Consider the following 23,027-nt stretch of genomic DNA (forward strand, 5'->3'; position numbering starts at 1 on the left):
GTCGGAGGGTCAGTGCAGAGGGGGCGCCGCACTGTCGGAGGGTCAGTACTGAGGGAATGCTGCAGTGCGATCTTTTTAATGAGGCTTTATGCAGAGACCTCTGCCACACCACCATTCCCAGCTCTGATGTTTCTGGGTGGGAGTGAATACACTATTAGCACTATTGAAAAGAAGGGGCTCTCCCTGCTGTCCTGTACTGCCCTCTACGCCTTAGTTGAAATCACTGAGAAAAATTAAAGTAAAAGACTATAGATGCTGGAAATCTGAAATAAAACAGTGCTGAGGAGTCACGCTGTCTTAAGATGTTAATAGTTTTTCTGTCCTCAGATGGTGCCAGACCTGCTGAATTTCCCAGCACTTCCTGTTTTTAATCACTGAAAAAATAGATTTTCTGGTAGTTGTCACAGTTTACTCCATGCTGTGTGAACCTTAACCATTGTTTCCTACTTCAGCCCTTCAAAAAGCTATTTCATTGACAGCAAAGCACTCTGTGCTGGTGATAGGGTGCTACAGAAATGTAACTTCTTTGTTTTTCAGAGCTGCTTCACTTGAATTTGCCTTCATCTATAAAGGGACAGACTTCACTTCTGTCTCGGATTCTCCAGCAACTGCAGTTCCTACTATCTCAGACTTCACTTCATGACAGGCGAGAAACTACAAACAACAGTCCGCCCTAGTGCGAGAAACAAATGCGTGGTGTTTCTAAGGATCCAGACACTTGGTCAGCTCGGACCTGCCTGTGAACTGTGGGCAAGCTCTTGGATTAATTGTACCTGGGGTGGGGGGGGGGGGGGGGGGGGGGGGGGGGGGGGTAGGTGGTTGGTGTTACAAAAGATCCTTGTGCCTTTCTGTAAGCTGGGGCTGTTTTCCGGTGGCATTTCCGCATGGATTCCATGTGTCTTGTCATTGACACCCCAGGGAGTTCAGATGTAGAGGTCAGAGCCAGCGTTCACAGAAATAGCAGCTGCCAACAGCCAGGGTACAGTTACACAGGATCAGCACCCAACTGGAGTTTCACAAGGACTGGACTCCCTCCCAGCACTCTTAATCTGTGTAGGTGGGATTGCTTTGCTGCCAGCCAGGTAGTTTTAGATTTTTCTTTTATCTGAGTGACTTTCACAACAAATACTTTTGCTACAATGTCTATAACTCCCACAAATTGACAGTAAAACTGAACAACACAGCAGGTGTTAAATAAAGGGAGGATTTGGGAAGCAAACAAGAATGGTCGATCTCTCCCACTGTGTGTGAGACAGGAGGGGACCATCTGGACCAGACTTATACTAAGCCCTCTGCTGTCAGGATAGAGCCACACTGACTCTTTTCACTTTTTATTTGTACTTGCACATTTTAGTTCTGTCCATTTCTCTTCTTCGAACCATATTTCCAGCTGGTTTGCCTTTTTCTTGGAGGCTATAACACCCTCTATTAGCTAACCTATGCTATTTTTGTTTGACTCTCTCTCTCTATGAATATCAATCTTCCGGACTGGGACTCTCTCTGACTCTTTTCGGATTTGCATTCTTTATTTTTGTCTGACTGTCCCTATTTTGATCCCTGTCCATTTCAGGTTCCCTATCTGTGCCTCTCTATCTGTGACTTTCCCGTTTGGGCTGTATTTCCATCCAACCATATCAGATGATATCTATCTCTCTGCCTAGCCATCTTGTTGGCCATTTCTTTCAAATCTGGAGTTTCTTTGTAATTACTGAACATCAGCAGAGTGGGCTGGAAACCCAATGAACTGGGATGTTTAATCAGTTTGTCCACACAGCTCAATGAACTCACTCCTTTAATTCTCCTATCAACGTCTAGGTCAAAGCAGCATAACTGGATTAAGTGATGCATTGTAATTATATTTCCAGTAACAGAACCTTCCATGCAAAAGAGAGACTTATCTATTAATAATAAGAGGATTTATACATCTGCATTTATAGGAAACTGAGTTTAGGGAAAATATTTTGCCATTTGGTACATATGACTTATAATTTTATATTTAAGATCTATTGAATGGTTCTGTAATCTCCCCAAAGGTGAGATCAGTCATGGAAATTTCTTCAGATTTTTGTCATCTCTGTTCAAACTGACAGGTCCAAAAAGAATATGACAAGGATTTATGAGTCCCCAGGAGTGTCACATCAGATGATAAATAATGTAATAAAAAGGAATGTCTCTTGTTGCCCCCAGCACTGTGAACAACCTCATCAAACCCACAATTTGTATTTTAGAACACTGCTTTGGTATTGAAATGTCCTACGGTGTTTTGTGACAGAGTAATCAGGCAGAAATGGACTCCAATCCAAACAAGGAGACATTGGGGCACAAACTCAGAAGCTTGGACCAACAGGTAAGTTTAAGGTACATCTTAAAGGAGGAGGGAGGTGAAGCGGGAATTCTAGATTTAAGGCTGAGATGGCTAAAGGCAATTGACGACCTTGAGAGTTGTTATGTTAAGAAGCTATACGATCTCTAGTTGTTACATCATATTTATATTCATAGCTAGAAGATGGATGTAGTACAATATACTCATGTCTGAATTATGCATCCTGTTTCAACTATATCTAGTATTTGAATCTATGAATAATTTTGATACTAATGTCAAGGTAAGGTGATATCAGCATGCAGCTTGTATATAAACATATAAAGACAGTCAATATGGTGTGTGCATGTACTTGATATAGCAGTTAAATACATTTATATAAAATCACTCAGCACAGGAGGCGGCTATTTGGCCTCTTGTGCCTGCACTGTCTCTTTTTGCTTAGCTCCATTTCCTTCTCTTCTTCCCACTGTCTGTATCTTTCCTTTTCAAATATTTACAGTATCCCCTTGCACTTTTGAAAGTTACTATTGAAACTGCTTCACTATACTTTCAGGCAGTGCACTTCCAATTGTAATAACTTGCTGTTTTAAAAAAAAACTCCCTCTCTGGTATTTTTTCTTAATCTATATTCTCTAATTGCCAAACCTCTTGTAATAGAAACAGTTTCTCCGTATTTAGTCGATTAAAACCATTGGGATATTTTTCAACACCCCTAACACATTCCTTTCCTTGCTTTAACATGAACAATCCCAACTTCTGACAGAGCTGAGGTACTGTGTACTCACAATGCTGATAGACCAATGGCAAGCTCTCCTCTTCCTCTTTCATATAAAGTCAAACCATCTCTTAGCTTTACCCAACTGCTCTCAGGAAGATCCCATCTCATTCTGTGAGGAAGGGTCATTTGGCCCATCAAGTCCACCCTAACCCTCCAAAGAGCACTGTACCCAGACACTCCTCCTCACCCTATCCCTGTATTTCCCATGGCCAATCCACCCTAATGTTCTGAGGAAGGGTCACCGGACCCGAAACGTTAACTCTGTTTTCTGCTCCACAGATGCTGCCAGACCTGCTGAGTTTTTCCAGCAACTTTGTTTTTGTTCCATCTCATTCTGTGGTTTCTCCACAATCACCTTCATCCTCTCTTTCTCTGGACATCTTTCATCTACCTGCCCTTGATTCATCCCTCCTCATCCCCAATTTCCCAGTATGCTCCTAAATAGCCTAGTTGCCCCATCCCCACCACTCCATGTTAGGTACTTGCCTCAGTTTTGGTCATATGGAAGATGAGGGAAGTAGGGCAGATAATTTGAGTTACAAGTGGAAGATACTGCCTGAAAGTTCAGTGGAAGCAGATCCAACCAAGGCATTCCAGAGGGCATTGGATGATTATTCAAATAGATATGATGTGCGGGGGTGAAAACAGGAGAATGGCACTAATTCATGATGCTCACTTGGGCAAGATGGGCTGAACGGCTTTCTTCTGAGCATAACAATTCTGTGATTCTGCTAACATCCTCCTCCCTTTTAAGCTGCAAATGACATCCTTTGCAACTCTAACCATGGTGAATGGAGGTGAAACAGGGACACCTGACCTTGTCAGCCAATGTCTCTCCTCTATTTTCCAATTTAGTGGGATTGTCCTCATTTGTTTCCATCCATACCTATGCAAATCATAGTTAGCTCATCACCAGGCATGACTTTTCTGCCTACCTTACACTGTTACAATTGAATCGCCAAGTTAAATGTCCCTCATCTACATGTTTCCCTTTGGTGATACAACCAAAGACATGGGCTCAACGTCTAGATGTATAATGACAATATTCAGTTCTCCATCTTCATCCCCACTCTCCACTCCTTCCACTGTCTCTCTGTTGTTAGACTGCTTAATTAAAACACAATCCCCACCCCTCTTCTTTCCCTTCAACAACACTTTGAATTTATAGAGCACTTTTAATGTAATTAAACATTCCAAAACGCTTCTATCAAACAAACTACAGTATCAAGAGACAAAAGGAGATTGGTAGTAGGTGGTCAATAGCTTGATCTAAGATGCAGATTTAATCAGTGCATTAGAAAAAGGTTCCGCGGCTTTAGAATGGAATTCCAGAGCTCAGCAAAAGCCACAGCTGACACCTCAAGCTGTGGATACACACGAGGTCAGAATTGAAGAGACACAGAGATCTCGGGGCACTGTGAGGCTGGAGGAGGTTAGAAAGATAGAGAGCAGTGAGATAGTCTTTTACACCTATAGCCATTGATAACTTCTGCACAAAACAGGGAAAAATCATTTGTAGCATGTTCTGATGGGACATCCAGATGATGGTTTGTCAGAAAACCACTGATTTCCTTCACCTGTTGAATGGCGCATGGATCTTTAGTTTTCAGACAAGATCAATTCAACAAGATTAGCCTCACATTCATACTGGTCAGCTCACATCTGGAATGTAGCACTCAGTCCCAGGAATCAATCCTCAGGAGGACAAGAGGTTCAGAGGCTTGGAAACATCAGCAAGTTCCCTTCCGAAACACAAACCATCCTCACTTGAAAATATATCACCATTCCTTCAGTGTCACTGGATCAAATTCTTCCCTAATGGCACTGTAGGTGTCCCTATGGACCAAGGATTGCAATAGTTCAAGAAGGCAGCTCACCACCATCTTCTCCAGGATAATTACAGAGGAGAATTAAACGGTGGCCCAGCCAGTAGGGCTCACAAGCAGATTAAGAATTTTAAAAAATGTAAAAGTTGTGATGCCAGGTTGTGTGAAAAATGGCAGAAATCTTGAACGGACAGTTTTTAAAATCTGTCAAGGCTGGAAGTAAGTTGAAAGTTTTACAATTGAGACAGATAGACTTTGATGAGCAAGGATATAAAGGTTACAAGAAGTAGGGCAGATAATTTGAGTTACGATACAAATCATAGTGGTTTAATTGCATGAAGAGATCTGAATGGTCTCCTCCTTTTTCCAGTTTCACTGTATAATTTCCATGCTCCACTGGATTCAGAACAAGTGAAGTATGGAATAAGAATGAACATTCAACAAATTAAGGCCCTTCCTTCACAGGAACAAAGAACCCATTTGGGGTGTGGTAGCTCACCAACTTCAGAAATGCAGGATCATTGCTGTACTGAGGGATGGTGCAGTTGATATGTGAAAGAAAAGGTGGAATCAGCCATTAAGCTCCCTTGATACGATCACTGTCTCAAGAAAGCTCTCAGATATGTTAAAGGATTCACCACAGGCAACTTGGAGAAAGTAATTTCTCTCCTGAAGAAATGTTTTACCAGGGAAACATAACGTTTAATGTCAGAACTGAGATGTTTAGCAGCAAAATCAAGAGTTCATACAAAAGGTGTGACCCACATCCACAAACATCCACTCCGTCCACCGACGTTCAGTCGCAGCAGTGTGTACCATCGACAAGATGCACTGCAGAAATTCACCAAAGATCCTCAGACAGCACCTTCCAAACCCATGAAGTCTTCCATCCAGAAGGACAAGGGCAGCAGATACATGGGAACACCACCCTCTGCAAGTTCCCCTTCAAGCCACTCACCATACTGACTTGGAAATGTATCGCTGTTCCTTCAGCATCACTGGGTCAAAATCCATGGAATTCCCTCCCTAAGTGCATTAAGGGTCAACTGACAGCACATGGATTGCAGCGGTTCAAGAAGGCAGTACACCACCACCTTCTCAAGGGCAGGCAATAAATAGATGCTGGCCAGCCAGTAATGCCCACGTCCCACAAGTGAATAAAAAGGTAGCGGAAATCCTAAACTCAAAACTGTGTGTGCGATGGGATGTATACATCTTTGAAGACAGTTCTTTTTTGTGGGCCAGGAGTATCAAGGGACATGGAGGAAAAGCAGGTACATTAGAGTTACAGGACACATCAGCCATGTTCTAACTGATGCAGCAGGCTCCAGGTCTGTGGCCTATTCCTGTTCCTGTTGTTACACTTTGTGGTTTGATTAAATCAGCTTTAACAAGGGATCCTTTGTTGCATTAAAATAAATGCAACACACCTCTCTGCACAGGATGTGGCCAATCTAGGCGAACAGTCATTCAACAGGAAACACTGCCCTTATTCAGAGTTCCCCATCTCTGACCTGTTCCTTGTGCTGAGGAGATTGCAACATTTCACTTCAGGTAAAGAGACTGGCAACAATTTTTGCTCGAAAAGGGTCGTGTTTCCTACACATTCCTGATCACACACCGTCGCCAGTGCTGCCAATGGGATGACCAAGTGGCCGACTCAAACCCTCAACCTAACTCATGCTGAAGGAGCCCTGGAAGGAGGTAAGGTGAGGGAAGGACTATATAATCAGCAGACACTTTAACGTGGGCCACACATGGCAGCCCTCAATACCTTAAAGCTTCAGTCCTGTTCAAACTGAGGCCCATGTTAGAGCACAGCCAGAGGGGAGTCTCTGAGCGTGGGTTTCAGTGCTGCTCGCTACCTCCAAAATGACAGGGCATTGAGCAAAATTAGACCCAACACTGACTCCCATCACCTGCTGCATCTATACAGGGGTCACGGGGATTATGGAATAAAAATATTCGGAAGATTTCGTGCACCAGTCCAAAAACAACCCACAAATAGCACAGGCGCCTTCATTATTGTGGCGTTGTCATGGGTACCGAGACGGATCGATTGCTTCCTCTCACTGTCTCCTTTACAAGCAGATGCTTTGCAAATGTTTAGACCCACGCACACACCCCGCCTCGAATGCATCTGGCTGTGTGGGAGCCGCTGGGACACCCTCTTTTTTTTAAAAAATACATGCATAACACCCTGTGTCCATTTCTTTCTCGCCGTTTGCAGCTGAGTAGTCCACCTCCCTGCTCACAGTCAGTGGAAGAGAGACACCCACATCAGGAATGAGGATGCTCAGGTTCAGCCAAAGGCATATGCATTAGGTGGCAAGATGCGCGAAAAAAAACACATTGCTAGGTGACTTACCTGTGGTTGAATGGATGGTGGGAGCAGACACACACACTCACTCAGAGAGAGAGGAGGCAGGCGAGGTACCAGCAGCAAAGACAAGAGCCAGCTGCTTGTTTGCTGCTCAAGGTTGTGTCTCTGTCTGTTTGTGTGGGCTTTTTTTTTGTTGGGAGGGGGGTGGAATGAGCAAATGGAAAGAATCTCGCGATGTTTGCTAAGGAACTGCGGTGGGGGGACGGGTGGCGGAGGTGAGTATCCGCATTTGTACACAGTTTTAGGGGAGGGAATGGAGGCTATGGGCTGAGGAGAAGGATGCAGAGGTCTGGCTGAACTGATCCTGTCAGCCAGCTCCTCTATTCCACCAGGAAGAAAATGAAGGTGACATTCGGAAATGTTGAAGCACTCGCGTTTTCAAGGCTTTCTTTTTAATTGTGCTGAAAATGTATTTTGCCCTCTCTATATAAAACAAATTGTATTTCCCATTGAAACCGAAAGTCATCATTTTACACTGTGCGCAGATGGTGTAAATCATTACTCTGTGTTTTGCCTTTAAAGTCATTGATACTGCCCCTGATTTTGGAACTTTGTTTAACCACAAAGTACGAGCAATTACGGCTTCCAGTTGTGTATTTTAAACCTCTTGGGAATTAATTACATTGGATGTTCAGGGTTAACATTGTGCTTCCTGTACGAAAAATTACCAACAATTGGTTTTCTGGAATGAAACATTAGGAGTGGCGTTGGGGAGTAGGTATAATTCAGGATCTGCTTCTCTCCAGCTGTGATTAGTTTGGTTCCGTGCTGATTATTTTGGAAAATGCTGTTGAAAAATAGCTTCCTTCATCAGATCGGGTGCAGCACCAAGCGTACAATTTATCAGCATATAAAAGTATCACCAAGGGTCCAATCGAGTTTGATTTTGAATTTGGAATTTGATACCCATAAAAGTTCTAGCTGCTGACCTCCCCGACACACCTGACTGCCATCTTCAAATGTAAATGCTCTAATTTGGAAAGAGGTGGACTCTATCAATGACACCAACTGTTACAGTACTGCAAAGGGCTTGAAATCCTGTCTTCACATTGAGAATACTCTCCATCGTGTTGTATGGCACTATCACCGTGTTAAATGGGATAGACTTTGAACAGATCTGCAACTCAAGCTTGGGCATCCATGAGGTGCTGTGAACCATCAGCAGCAGTAGAATTGTACTCCCACATAATCTGTAACCTTATTGCCCAACTCTACCATTACCATCAAGCTAAGGGATCAACCCTGGTTTAATGATAGTGCAGGAGGGCATGCGAGGAACATCAGACATGGCTAAAAATGATGGTAAGGCTACAAATCAGGACTAAGACTCCCCAAAGGCTGTCCACAATTTACAAGTCAGGAAGGTGATACAATACTAAATAAAAACCAAAAGAACTGCGGATGCTGTGAATCAGGAACAAAAACAGAAGTTGTTGGAAAAGCTCAGCAGGTCCAGCAGCATCTGTGAAGAAAAAATCAGAGTTAACGTTTCGAGTCCAGTGACCCTTCCTCAGAACTGGATGAAATACTCCCCACTCCCCTGAATGAGTGCAGCTCCAACAATATTCAAGAAGTTTGTCACCATCCAGGACAATGCAATCCACTTGATTGGCACCACATCCGCAAACATCCATTCCCTCCACCACCAATGCTCATTTACATCATCTACAAAACGTACTGCAGAAATTCACTAACGCTGCTTAGATAGAACCTCCAAATCCATGACCACTGCCATTCAGAAGGCCAAGAGCAGCAGAAAGCACCTGCAAGTTCCTCTCCAGGCCCCTCACCTTCCTGATTTGGAAATATATTGCCACTCCTGTGTCAATATTCTGGAGCTTCCTCCTTCACTGCTCTATGTGTGTACCTACACCAAATGGACTGCAGCTGTTCAAGAAGGCAATTCACTATCACCTTCGCAGGGCAAGTAAGGATAGGCAGTAAAAGCTGGCTCAGCCAGTGACACACACATCTCATGAATGAATAAAACAAATCACCAGCCAGGTGCCCTGATAAAGACTGCCGTGTTGGCAAAGGTGGTGGTGAGCTGCCAGGAGGTGACAGAATAGTGTCCCAAAGAGTTCCATCCTTCAGGTAAACGAATTCAATGTTAATTTGGATGCTTCCACAGTTCATACATTGTTCAGGCTTGAAACATTCAAATGTTTAATGATCTTTGCAATCTCAGCTCAGAGACACCCAGAGAGACCAGATACGTAGCACTTATTCTCCTTAGAGTAAACAGAGAGAAAATGTAGAAGAATTGCTCAACATCACAAGACAAGTTTGATGCAATAAAGAAGGTGAAACCATTTCAATACACAAGGGTAAGAACCATTAGGATACAGATTTAAGGTAATTAACAAAGAGAAGCAGAGGGAAAGTGAGGAAATTTTGTTATGCCATGAGTTGTCATGATTTGTATTTTACTGCCTAAAAGTGTCATGAAAAAGATTTAATCATAACTTTCAAAGGGAATATGGATGAATGTTGAAAAAAAACTGAGGAATTGAGGAATAACTTCTTTCAAAGAGCAGGCACAGTCATGATAGGCCAAATGGCCTCATTCCATGCTGTATTGTTCAAATCTTCTTTTTGGGCATGTGGAGGAAATTAACATGAATGCCAGTGTTAACTGTACAAGAGTTGTTTATTGCATGGACTTAGTGGGTCAGTAAAGGTCTAAAAGACTCATTAATCTCATCCATGCTTATCTCCCAGACAACAAGCTATTTTTGTCAGCAACTAGTCCCCACAAATTATGAAACATTTTCCAATATGAATATTGGCTTATTTAATTCATATTGTGATATACATGGAGCTAAACATGAAATCTGCTTTACCCACAGGAAAACAGGATCTAGCTCAGTTTAACAGATGCAGCACAGGTGTCCAAGGGGCACCTCAATCATTCAATTTACAAACGAACATTTTGTGGGATAAATTTAAATTATGATGAACTGGCAACTTCTTTTTATGTTTGATAGACAGTTATTTAATCCTGCATGGTTCCAGTTGCTGACCAGAAAAAATTTATCAACCCGCCTGGTTCAAATTGCAAAGTCCATCTAAAGTCTTTTCAGAGTGCTTATCAGGCCAATTAACTCCCAAGAGTGGTGAGAAAAAGCAAGCTCTTTCCACCTACATTAGTTGCAAATGCAATTGCTTATTCTGTCACTGCTTATTCGTTTGCCATTATTAAAACTACTTTTTTTGGGGAGTTGAAGCCTCTGTTGGAGTCGTGTACAGCATTGTCCTAGTACCTTCCAAAGCTAAGGAAAATTATGTATATGTGATAACAACATTCAGAGAAGATTTTCCATTTAATCCCCGGGCCAGATCACTGATTAAGTCAGGGGTGAGAGGACAAATTTGACCCTAGCTTCTTGAAGTGAAAATGCAATGGGGGCCTTCTGAAACAGCTCATTTACAAATGGCAGTGACATCATTGCTGCAGAGCCTCAGTATAAAGATGTCTTCTAAGTACCAAAAAATGCAAGTTATCAGCACTTCTAGATTCTGTGGCTCAGCAGTGTACTATGTTAAAAACTCATCTTCCAGCATCAAACCACCTTGACATCTTTCCATTTAATCTGCAAGGAATGTAGATCAATGTTGTTGGATGCGCTTGGCTGATTTTCCAAATATCTTTCCCAATTAACAAAATTACTTTTCAATCTTGTTCAAAACTTACTGCTGAAAACAGGAAAATATTTGACAAATGATCTTGATTTTATTACAAGACTACAGATTGTTTAAATAAAACTGGATACCATCTCTTCACCATCCATCTTTCTACCAAAAAAGGATTAAGCAGTTTATTTGAGCAGATCAACTTTTTTCCATTACCAATTCCTGCAGCCACCTTTATAATAGGAACATTCTATGTAAACATGTCACACTTTAATTTCACCATGCTAATGGAGCCATTGCTATTGCTTTGGGGTGAGAATTTAATATCAGCACAACTTTCACAATGCATCACCTATACGCCTCTTGAATTGGGTTTTTGAATTTGAATGAATGGCATATGGATTTTCTGCATGTTTAATGATTAAGGGGTTTAATGATTAACTTGTAAGTATTTCTGTAGCTATGATGATTTCTTTTAAAACACAGTGTGAGAGAAAGACCTGGAAAATAATGGGTTTTTTTGTTTACATTGTGAAAATTTTACGAGTGAACAAGGAAAACAGTTGTGCATTAGACTACAGTTTAGGAGATAAGGGATTGGTTATTTTTATTTTGATTAGGGAAAACACCCATAGCTTGGGAAGAAAATTTGTTTTTTTTTCAGGGTTTTTGATTGGATGTGTAATGCAATTGGCCCTGAGAAAGGAAGAACATAGCCTATAAAAACCGAAAGAACTGCGGATGCTGTAAATCAGGAACAAAAACAAAGTTGCTGGAGAAGCTCAGCAGGTCTGGCAGCATCTGTGAAGGAGAAAACAGAGTTAACGTTTCGGGTCTGGTGACCCTTCCTCAGAACGGTTCTGAGGAAGGGTCATCGGACCCGAAACGTTTACTAGAATACAGCCTATAATTGTTAAAAATAGATTACCTCAATGGAAGGAATTTAGTAACCCTGAAGTGGTTATTTAAATCTGAGAAAGCTTAAGCTCAGTTATATGAAAGTTCCACGAAGATGTGATCAGTTTCTCAAGCCTGAGAGTTCAAGCCACAGTCAAATTAATCGCAATTGAGGTGATAAAGAAGGGAATTGTCTCTAGTGTGAGTACTGTAAGCTGGTGCTTTTAGGATTAATGGGATTATGTTTTTATTCTGTGTTTTGAAATATTTAAACATGTTATATGTAAACAATTTGGTTTATTTTATTTTATCGTAATTTCCTCGGCATAATAAATTTTTGTTTTATTGTTAAAACCAGAATGTGTGTGTACGTTTCAATGACAGAACATTTCATTAAGATCTCCAAAAACATGATTTGTCAAGCCAGATTTCAGTCTGGAATGAACGATCAGTAATAACATCAGTTGGGCTCATAACACCATTGTAAATGAAAACAAAGGGATACATTAACATAAAAAAGGACTGAGTTTCTGAATTTATCTGCCAATCCTTGACTTTTAGTTCCACCCATCTTTGTATATTCTAATTTAGACTGTAAGACAAATTTCACAATTACTGCTTTTCAGTTTTGTACTTTTATTTTCCTTAGGAACAGTGGGCACAGTATTACTCTTCAAGAAGGGATTGAAACACATAATTCTGCAGGAAAAACATGGCAGTAAAACCAGAGGTTCACACATCTGAAGGAGGCTGCGGACCCACTGCATTTATAATGGTACTTCGCTAAAACAAACGCAGACAAACTCAACTAACCTCTCCAAAAACCTGCTTCAAACATGTACCTGCTTTTCAGTTGGATACGGCATTGAGGATTAAAAGAAAAAGATGCAAAACAGAATTGATCTCATGGTTCTGTATCAAGCCAGCTTGACTTGGGTTTGAGAGAGATAGTAGGAACTGCCGATGCTGGAGAATCTGAGATAACAAGGTGTACAGCTGGATGAATACAGCAGGCCGAGCAGCATCAGAGGAGCAGGAAAGTGTTTGAGCCTGAGGCTGCCTTCCCCCCTTCCTGTTTTTATAACATTTGTCAGCCCTTCAATGCTCTGGGTTCTCTGTCCTCATCTACCGCTGACTTCTTTACTCCTCATTGGCAACCATGCCATCAGCCAGCTGGAAAGAAATTTCCTCCCTGCATTTCGCTCTCCTCTTTGATGTTGTTGCTTAAAAGCTATACGTCTTTAATCAAGCTTTTGACCATCTTTCTTAATGTCTCATGTGACCTGATATTACTTTTTGTCTGATCATGCTCCTGTATTCATCAGTTACTGTGGAGTCATACAGCACAGAAACAGACCCTTCAGTCTGATGAGTCCTTGCCGACCATAATCCCAAACTAAACTAGTCCCACCTGTGTGTGCTTGGCCCACATCCCTCCAAACATTTCTAATTCATTTACTTATCTAAATGCCTTTTAATCATTTTAACTATAGCCGCACCGCCACTTCCTCTGTAAGTTCATTCCACGTATGAGCCATTCTCAGTTTAAAAAAGTTGCCCCTGATGTCTTATAAAAATCTTTCTCCTCTCACCTCAAAAATATGACCCCCTAGTCTTGGTCTGCCCCACCCTAAGGAAAAGACCTTTACTATTCACCTTATGTGTACCCCTCATGATTTTACAAATCTCTATAAAGTCACCTGTTAGCCTCCTACACTGCAGTGATAAAAGTCCCAGCCAATCCAGCCTCTCCTTATAACTCAACCCCACCCCCCTTATAACTCAAGCCCCCCACTACTTCCCCATTCCTGGCAACATCCTGGTAAATCTTTTCTGAACCCTTTCTAGCTTAATAATATCCTTCCTATAACAGAGCAACCAGAACTGGACTCAGTACTCCAAACATGCCTTGCCAATCACCTGTACAACCTCAACATGACTTTCCAACTCCTATACCCAAAGGTTTGAGCAATGAAGGCAAGCGTGCTAAATGCCTTCTTAACCACCCTGTCTACATGTGACGCACGCAAACTTCAAAGAATTATATACATGAACCCCTAGGTCTCTCTGTTCTATAGCACTACCCAAGGCCCTACTTTTTATTGTCTAAGTCCTGCCCTTATTTATTTTATCAAAGTGCAATACTTTACATTTATCTAAATTAAACTCTGTCTCCCACTCTTCAGTGCATTGATCCAATTGATCAAGATCTTTGTAAACTTAGATAACCTTCTTCACTGTCTGTTATACCACAAATTTTGGTGTCATTTGCAATCTTCCGGAACATGCCTTTTATATTCTCATCTAAATCATTTATATAAATGACAAACAAAAGTGGTCCCAGCACTGACCCCTGTGGAACAGGCCTCCAAGTCCAAAAAACAAACGACCACTCTCTGTCTCCTGCTGTTCCTGAGTAATGCACTCTCAGAACTCCCTGGTGCATTATGCCTTATGATTATTGGTTAATCCAATCTTATCCCTGAATAAACATTAAAAATTAGAATGGATAATTCCCAACTTAATGACATGTACATATGTATTGGGATATGTTTTGAGCCACTGAGTGTTTCACAGGAAATGGATAGCATTTTAAAATAATGGCATTCAGACTCAGGATCATTTGAAACCTCAGGGGTAGTCATTTCAGCACTTTTGAAAGGTCATCTCATGCTTAGGGTCAATGGCAAAACTGGTGAATCTTTGCTGGTGATGGCAGAAGACCAAGAGCCTTGAGGGATAATGGCTGCTTACAAGTGCAGGATCCGTTGAAAAGAAGGCATTTGTGTTTCCTTTATGCACACATGAGGAATGCAACATTCAGGAATCTATCTCGTGTATTGTTTTATGTAGTATTATTAATAACATCTCATTGAAGTTGAAAATGAAGAAATGAGCAGAAAACCTTCCCCTGGGCAAATCATTGCAACTCGTTTAGATCCCTAGCCTTTTCTCATGAAATGCCATTAGTTGAGTAATAATCAGGAGCAGACTGTTAATGCCGCAGTTATTGATTTACTGTCAAGTTTCAAATTCTGAGCCTAGAAGGAGAGAGCAGTTATAATATTGAAATTAATTTCCCTTAATACATGACAGGTGATTTATCAATTATTATGTACAATCGCACTTTGGAGCCAATTATTAACTGTCAAATGGAGCTATTTGAGCATAAATTGCAATGCAGTTTAAAGTGGTTTTCCACAACGTACAGCTGGCAGAAAGAAAGGGAGACATTTTCTCAGTTTAAATTTCCTGACAATCTCATTTTAAATGGTTACCAAACACTTGCCAGCGGAATCAATTTGCTGTTGTAATGATATGGCCTGAAGCCAGCTCTGCCAGTCAGCTTGATGTTCTACAGCAACTCCATTTTCTTGCACAAACCATATTCCATTGATTTCCCCCTAGAGTCTAAAAATCCATTGCTCTCAGTCTTGAAAATACATAACAATTGAGTATCCACAGCTCTCAGGGCAGAAAATCCCAAGGATTCACAAAATTCAAGTTTAGAAATTGTTGTTCAGCTCAGTCTCAAACAGTTTGTCCTTTTCCTTGAGACTATGACCCTGAGTTTCTTCTTTTTCCAGCCACGAGAAATAGACTCTTGGAATTTCAGTGAGATTACCTCTCACTCTTCTAAATTTCAGAGAATTTGAGTTGATTAAGTACAGTGAAGAGTTTTGTTTTGCGAGCAGTGCAAGCAGATCATAACAAACAATGACATATAGATCATTGGGTGCTTAGACAGAGCGAGGCATACAAGGTTACAACTGCACAGGAGGTGCACAGAGCAAGATCAACATTAGATTGAAATTAGAGAGGTCCATTCAGCAGTCCAATAACAGCAGTTGGTACATGTGTTCAAGCTTCTGTATCTTCTGCCTCATGGAAGAGGTTGGAAGAGAGTATTACCGGGGTGGGAGGGGTCTTTGATGATGTTGGCAGCCTTTCCATGGCAATGAGAAGTATAAATGGACTCCATGGATGGGAGGTTGGTTCTCATGATGGTCTGGGCTGTACACACAACTTTCTCTAGTTTCTTATGGTCTCGGGCAGACCACTTGCCGTACCAAGCTGTTATGCAACCGGATAGAATGCTTTCTGTGGTGCATCTGTAAAGGTTGGTGAGGGTCCTTATGGACATGCTGAATTTCCTAAGCTGCCTGAGGAAGAAGAGGTGCCTTCTTGATCAAAGCATCTAGGTTGGAGATCCGGGACAGCTTGTTGGTAATCCTCCTAGGAACTTGATGCTCTTGACTCTCTCCACCTCAGCTCCATTGTCGGAGATAGGAATATGTCCTCCTCCTTTCTTCCTGAAGTCAATGATCAGTTCTTTTGTTTTGCTGACATTGAGAGAGAGATTTTTATCATTGCACCATGACACCAAGCACTCTATCTCCTTGTTGTATTCTGACTCATCATTGTTGATATCCAGCTGGTGCCATCAGCAAACTTGTAGATGGTGTTTGTACGGAATTTGGTTACACACTTATGGGCGTACAGCGAATACAGTAGGGACAGAGGACACATCCTTGGGGGGCTGCAGTGTTGAGTGTTATCGTGGAGGAGGGGCTGTTGACTATCTTCACTGACTGCTATCTTTGGGTCAGGAAGCTGAGGATCCAGTTGCAGAAGGCGGAGCTGAGACTTAGAATTATAGATCCATTCTACTCAGTCTCCCTTCATAGGGTAACCTTGTCATCCCAGGAATCAATCTAGTGAGCTTTCACTTTACCCCCGGCAAAGCAAGCATAATCTTCAACCTCATGGCGCCAGATAAAGTGGGAAGGCCATTCAGCCCATCCTTCCCATACTGTGCCGGCTCTTTGAGGTTAAGTTATGAGGAGAGGCTATATAAATTAGGCATGTTTTCTCGTGAATTTAGAAAGTTAAAGACGATCTGATCGAAGTGTTTAAGATACTAACAGGAAAAGACAGGATAGGTAAAGATAAACTGCTTCCACTGGTCGGAGATTCTAGAACTAGGGGGCAGAGTTTGAGAATTAGGACCAGACTTTTCAGGAGAGATGTTAGGAAGCACTTCTATACAATAGCAATGTTTAAGAGGAGGCAAGAAGGGAGGCAATGGCCTAGTGGTATTATCACTGGACTATTAATCCAGAGACGCTGGTAATGTCCTGGGGATCCAGGTTAGAATTCCACCATGGCAGGTGGTGGCATTTGAATTAAATGAAAAAAAAAAATCTGGAATTAGGAGTCTAATGATTACCATGAATCCATCGTCAATTGTTGGAAAAACCCATCTGGTTCATAATGTCCGTTAGTGAAGGAAACTGCCATCCTTACCTGGTCTAACCTACATGTGACTCCAGACCTACAACAATGTGGTTGACTCCTAAACTGCCCCTCAGGGCAATTAAGTATGGGCAATAAATGCTGGCCTAACCAGTGATGCCCACATCCCATTAATGAATGAAAAAATAGACATTTCGTCAGACACATGAACAGGCAGAGAATACAGGGATGCAGACCATGTGCAGGCAGATGGGATTATTTTAGAATGACATGCTGGTTGGCACAGACATGATGGGCTGAAGGGCCTGTTCACATGCTCTACTGATCTATATTCCATGAGTAGGATTCCAAAACTGTATGCAGTAGTCCAGCTGTGGTCTCACCAAAGACTTTGACATTTGCAGCAAGACTTCCTTGCTCTCGCACTCTCTCCAACTAGAGTAAAGAATTGAGATATGATTAAATACCAAGTTTGAGTCTTTCTGAGTTCTTTGGAAGTCATATGGTGTCATTCAATGGGACAATGTTTAAATTGAGTGTGATGCAGGCCCCAGACTATTCTAGAGGTCAAGCCTAATGAATTGGTCCACCCCTCTGAGCAGAAATCATCATCTCGTCCAGTTCACACTCCCATCAAAAATCACTTGCTGGGTATCCCTTGTTGTTCCCCACATGCCCAGGCACTCAAACCATGAGGCTTAAAAATCTGCATTGCCCTTTGTTGAGAGAAGCTACAATAGTTTGTGATTGTCCTGTGCCTTTAGAGATCAGGATGCAACATCATCTCGTTACAAGCAGGGCTAGTTTTTAAAAAGACTTCCAGCTCAGAGTGGATCACAGGCAATTTGCAATATACACCCTTCGACCACCTCCCTCATATGTCTTCTTTTTCCCTCCTAGCATTGATGGCATCCTTTTACAACTGGTATCCTGTTACTTACTGATGGTGTTGGCTGATTCCTTGAAATCAATGTTATTGATGCTTTTAATTTCTTATTCTGTGCTTTGCTGAGTTTAATCTTCATGGGAAGTTTTGACTTTGTGATTGATGAAGTAGTTCCAGTCAATGATTATTTGCCTATTCACTTTAGCCAATCAAGGCAACACTCTCCTGTTTCTGGGATAACTCTGTTGAGCAGCCCCACCTATCCTTCAGTTCGACGCCTTCCTGCGTCATTTTGACAGCTCCAATTCCTACTTCATACAGCAGCCAATACAGTGATGTAAAAACAGAAATTGCTGGAGACAGCAGGTCTGGCAGCATCAGTGGACAGTGAAACAGAGTTAATGCTGTGATTCCACTTTGACTTTGGAACTTTAGAATCCCAAAAGAGAGTTTCCATTTTTAACCTGCATGCTTTCTGTTTCTGAGGTTGTGAAAGGTGCTGTATGCTCTTTTGATTAAATCAACTACACAAATAAACTAATTAATTAATTGACAGCCTCTTAAAGTAACATTGTAATTAAAAACAACTGTTTTGCTGTGGTGGTAGTATCCCTACCTCTGAGTTGGAAGACCCAGGTTCAAGTTCCACCTGCTCCAGAGATGTGTCATGACCTGTCTGAACAGATTAATTAGAAAATAACTAAAAACCAGTTTTCACAGGAAGCTTAACAGATTTAAAATACCTTTTTAAAGGGAGATTTCACTTCTACAGTGTGGAAACACACCATATGGCCAACAAGTCCACACCTACTCTCCAAAGAGCATCTCACCTAGAATCACCCCTTATCCTATCCTATCCTATCCCGATAACCCTGCATTCCCCATGGCTAATCCACCTAACCTACCCATCCCTGGACACTAGGGGCAATTTAGCACGGCCAATCCACCCTAACCTGCACATCCCTGGGCACTACGGGACAATTTAGCACAGCCAATCCACCCTAACCTGCACATCCCTGGGCACTATGGGACAATTTAGCACGGCCAATCCACCCTAACCTGTACATCTTTGGACTGTGGGAGGAAACCGGAGCACCCAGAGGAAACCCACGCAGACACGGGGAGAACGTGCAAACTTCACACAGACAGTCACCCAAGGCTGGAATTGAACCTGGATCCCTGGCGCTGTGAGGCAGCAGTGCTAACCACTGAGCCACTGTGCTGCAGATGATGCATTCTAGGTGCCCACCTATCGCTGGATGCTCCCTTTCTAAAGCTACCTAGGCACAGATTTAGCCAAAGAGGAGGAGCAGGCAGTCAGGTCAAATGACCCCCTCAACTGTCCATGACCTGGACCTCCTAGAGTCATAGAGATGTACAATACAGAAATAGACCGTTTGGTCCAACTGGTCCTTGCTGACCAAATATCCTAAATAAATCTAATCCTGTTTGCCAGCATTTGGCCCAAATCCCTCTAAACCCTTCCTATTCATATACCCATCCAGATGCCTTTTAAATGTTGTAATTGTACCAACCTCCACCACTTCCTCTGGCAGCTCATTCCATTAAAGCACCACTCTCTGTGTGAAAAAGTTGCCCCTCTGGTCCCTTTTGAATCTTTCCGTTCCCACCTTAAACCCCCTAGTTTTGGACTCCTCTACCCTGGGGAAAAGACCTTGGCTATTCACCCTATCCACGCCCCTCATGATTTTATAAACCTCTATAAGGTCACCCCTCAGCCTCCGACACTCCCGAGAAAATAGCATCAGCCTATTCAGCCTCTACCTACAGTTCACACCCTCCAACTCTGGCAACATTCTTGTAAATCTTTTCGGAGACCTTTCAAGTTTCACAACATCATTCCTATAGCAGGGAGACCAGAATTGCACACAGTATTCCAAAAGGGGCCTCACCAATGACCTGTACAGCCACAACATGACATCCCAATTCAATTGACCCATCGAGTCTTCCCTGACCCTCTAAACAGCATCTCACCAAGACCCATGCCCCCACAACTTCCACCAGGAGTGCAGATTAAAGCCACAATCCTAAATAGTCTCAATTTTAATATATCCAGACACAAATAATATGCCAATTATTGATGACAAGGAGGCTACGATAGGTGAGGACCTAGAAACAATCATTATACTAAAGAGGTAGTGTTGGGTAAGCTAATGGGGTTAAAGGTAAACAAGTCTCCTGTACTCAATGCACTGACCAATAAAGGCAAGCATACCAAATGCCTTCCTCACTATCCTGTCTACCTGGGACTCCACTTTCAACGAAATATGAACCTACACCCCAAGGTCTCTTTGTTCAGCAACACTCCCCAGAAACTAACCATTAAGTGTATTAGTCCTGCCCTGATTTGCCTTTCCAAAATGCAATACCTCAACATTTATCTAAATTAAACTCCATCTCCCACTCCTTGGTCCATCAGATCAAGGTCCCATTGTACTCTGAGGTAACCTTCTTCGCTGTCCACTATACTTCCAATTTTGGTGTCATCTGCAAACTATATTTTTTTCCCTATTCATCATGAGGATGAGGCCATCACTGGCTAGGCAGCATTTATTGCCCATCCCTAATTGCCCAGAGGACAGTTAAGAGTCAAACACATTGCTGTGGGTCTGGAGTCACAGTAGGCCAGACCAGGTAAGGATGGCAGTTTCCTTCCCTAAAGGACATTAGTGAACCAGGTGGGTTTTTCCCAACAATCGACAATGGATTCATTGTCATCATTAGACTCTTAATTCCAGATATTTATTGAATTCACATTCCACCACTTGCTGTGGCGGGATTTGAACCTGGGTCCCCAGAATGTTATCCAGGTCTCTGGATTAACAGTCCAGTGATAATACTATTAGGCCATTGCCTCCCCTTACTAACCATACCTCTTATGTTCACATCCAAATCATTTATATAAAGGATGAAAAGCAGTGGATACAGCACTGATCTTTGTGACACACCGCTGGTCACAGGCCTCCAGTCTGAAAAAGAACCCTCCACCACCACTCTCTGCCTTCTACCTCTGAGCCAGTTCTGTATCCAAATGGCTAGTCTTCCCTGTATTCCGTGTGATCTAGCCTTGCTAACCAGTATGCCATGAGGAATCTTGTTGAACGCCTTAGTGAAGTCCAAATAGATCGTGTTTCGGGTCCGGTGAGCCTTCTTCAGAACTCTGAGTTCTGAGGAAGGGTTACTGGACCAGAAATGTTAACTCCGAATTTTTCTTCACAGATGCTGCCAGACCTGCTGAGCTTTTCCAGCAACTTCTGTTTCTGTTCCTGATTTACAGCATCCGCAGTTCTTTCAGTTTTTATCCCAAATAGATCACATTCACTGCTCTGCCTCATCAATCCTCTTTGTTACTTCTTCAAAAATCTCAATCAAGTTAGTGAGACACAATTTCGCATGCACAAAGGCCACTTGAGGAAAAAACTGTTGGAAAACAATGATACTTGGAAATGAACTGTATTGCGCATAATTCGGAACAGTGTCTCTATTTCACCAGTTTAACTGCTTTTTCTTTCTGGGCACCTTGACCAGGATCAGGCTAACAAAGAGGTGCTTTACCCTGCACCCAACTACACCCACGTCCCCACCCCCAACACACACACACCCACACACAAACACGCATGCACACACACACACACCCCTAGTGACAACTGATCAGAACGATGATGCTAAAATGCAACCAGACGTTGAAGTGCAGCCCCTTCAAAGAAAGGGGCTGCCACCTTGCACAATGTTACTAAATTCAGAACACAGACTTTGTGACCTTATTGAATTGGTGGAGCTAGCTGAAGGACCTACTCCTGTTCCTGATTTGCGTGTTCATATGTTCTCAAGGAAACACAAATAGCCTGGGAGTCCATGAACCACTCTAACTTTATTCAATGCAACATTTCTTTTCTCTCTCTGGCATTTAGGTGATTATCTCATGATGAATCATGAGCATCAGATGATTCAGAAGCAAAACCCAACTTATCATTTTTATTAGTTAATTGTGTTGGGTAAGGATCCATCGTACTACTATCTATTTAGTCATGCTCTTCAACACGTTGCTTCCTTCTATGAGTAATTAGGAGCAGCCTTCTTCCACTTAGTCTACTACTGAAAGTTAAATTTGCCACAGTCCATATGGCTGCTCTCCCATTAGAGAGAGATGGCTGGTGATGGTTTAACTTGAGGATTGCCATGCCTCAGGCAAGTGGTGTCCTTCATGGTAACCTCAGCTGATGCAGGAACTGAACTCACATCTTTTAGGTCACTCTCCATCACAAACGTACCATGCAGCCAAGATACTGAGCTAGCCAAGACTCTCACCTGTCTACTGCTACAACATTGTCCAGTACTGAACACATCTGTATGCTGAGTAACATATTTCCCTCATTGGTTTGGATCTTTTGTAGGAAATCCTCCTTCAGTGTTACAGCTCTGAGATTTCTTCAACAAACACAGAGGATGCTGGAGAGAAGCTTAGCAGGTTTGGCAGCATCTCTAGAGACAGAAACAGCATTAACGTTTCAAGTTTGATATGACACTTCAGATACGCTGAGTTTCTCCAGCATTGTCTGTGTTTGTTTCAGATTTCTGCAGTATTTTGCCTTTACCTGAGATTTCTTCGTTCCCCCAAACTGGCCTGTTTTTGATCACTCCACCCATTAGAATCATAGAATTCCTATAGTGCAGGAAGAGGTCATTTGACCCATCCAGAGTGCCCTGTCCCTCCAAACAGCATTTCACTGAGAGCCATATCCACCCCAATAACTTCTACTAGGAATTCAGATTAAGGCCATAATCCTAGATGGTCTCAATTTTAATGTGTCCAGATACAAATAACATGCCAATAATTGATGATAAGGAGGCTATGGCAGGTGAGGACCTAGAAACGACCATTATGCTAAAGAGATAGTAGGAACTGCAGATGCTGGAGAATCTGAGATAACAAGGTGTAGAGCTGGATGAACACAGCAGGCCAAGCAGCATCAGAAGAACAGGAAAGCTGAAGTTTCGGGCCTAGACCCATCTCATTATGCTAA

At 42.3% G+C, this 23,027-nt stretch overlaps 1 long non-coding RNA gene across 2 annotated transcripts in view; it reads right to left on the reverse strand.

Moving 5' to 3' along the window:
• LOC109921778 overlaps positions 1-7,410 on the reverse strand; it is a 49,344-nt gene extending 41,934 nt beyond the window's left edge. For both annotated transcript variants that reach the window (XR_007266121.1, XR_007266122.1), the window contains exon 1: positions 7,296-7,410. This is a non-coding gene — a long non-coding RNA (uncharacterized LOC109921778). The remainder of the gene's footprint in view (positions 1-7,295) is intronic.
• Between the last annotated feature and the right edge of the window lie 15,617 nt (positions 7,411-23,027).

The sequence above is a fragment of the Rhincodon typus genome, chromosome 45, assembly GCF_021869965.1.
Source record: "Rhincodon typus isolate 14 chromosome 45, sRhiTyp1.1, whole genome shotgun sequence".
Lineage (NCBI taxonomy): Eukaryota > Metazoa > Chordata > Chondrichthyes > Orectolobiformes > Rhincodontidae > Rhincodon > Rhincodon typus.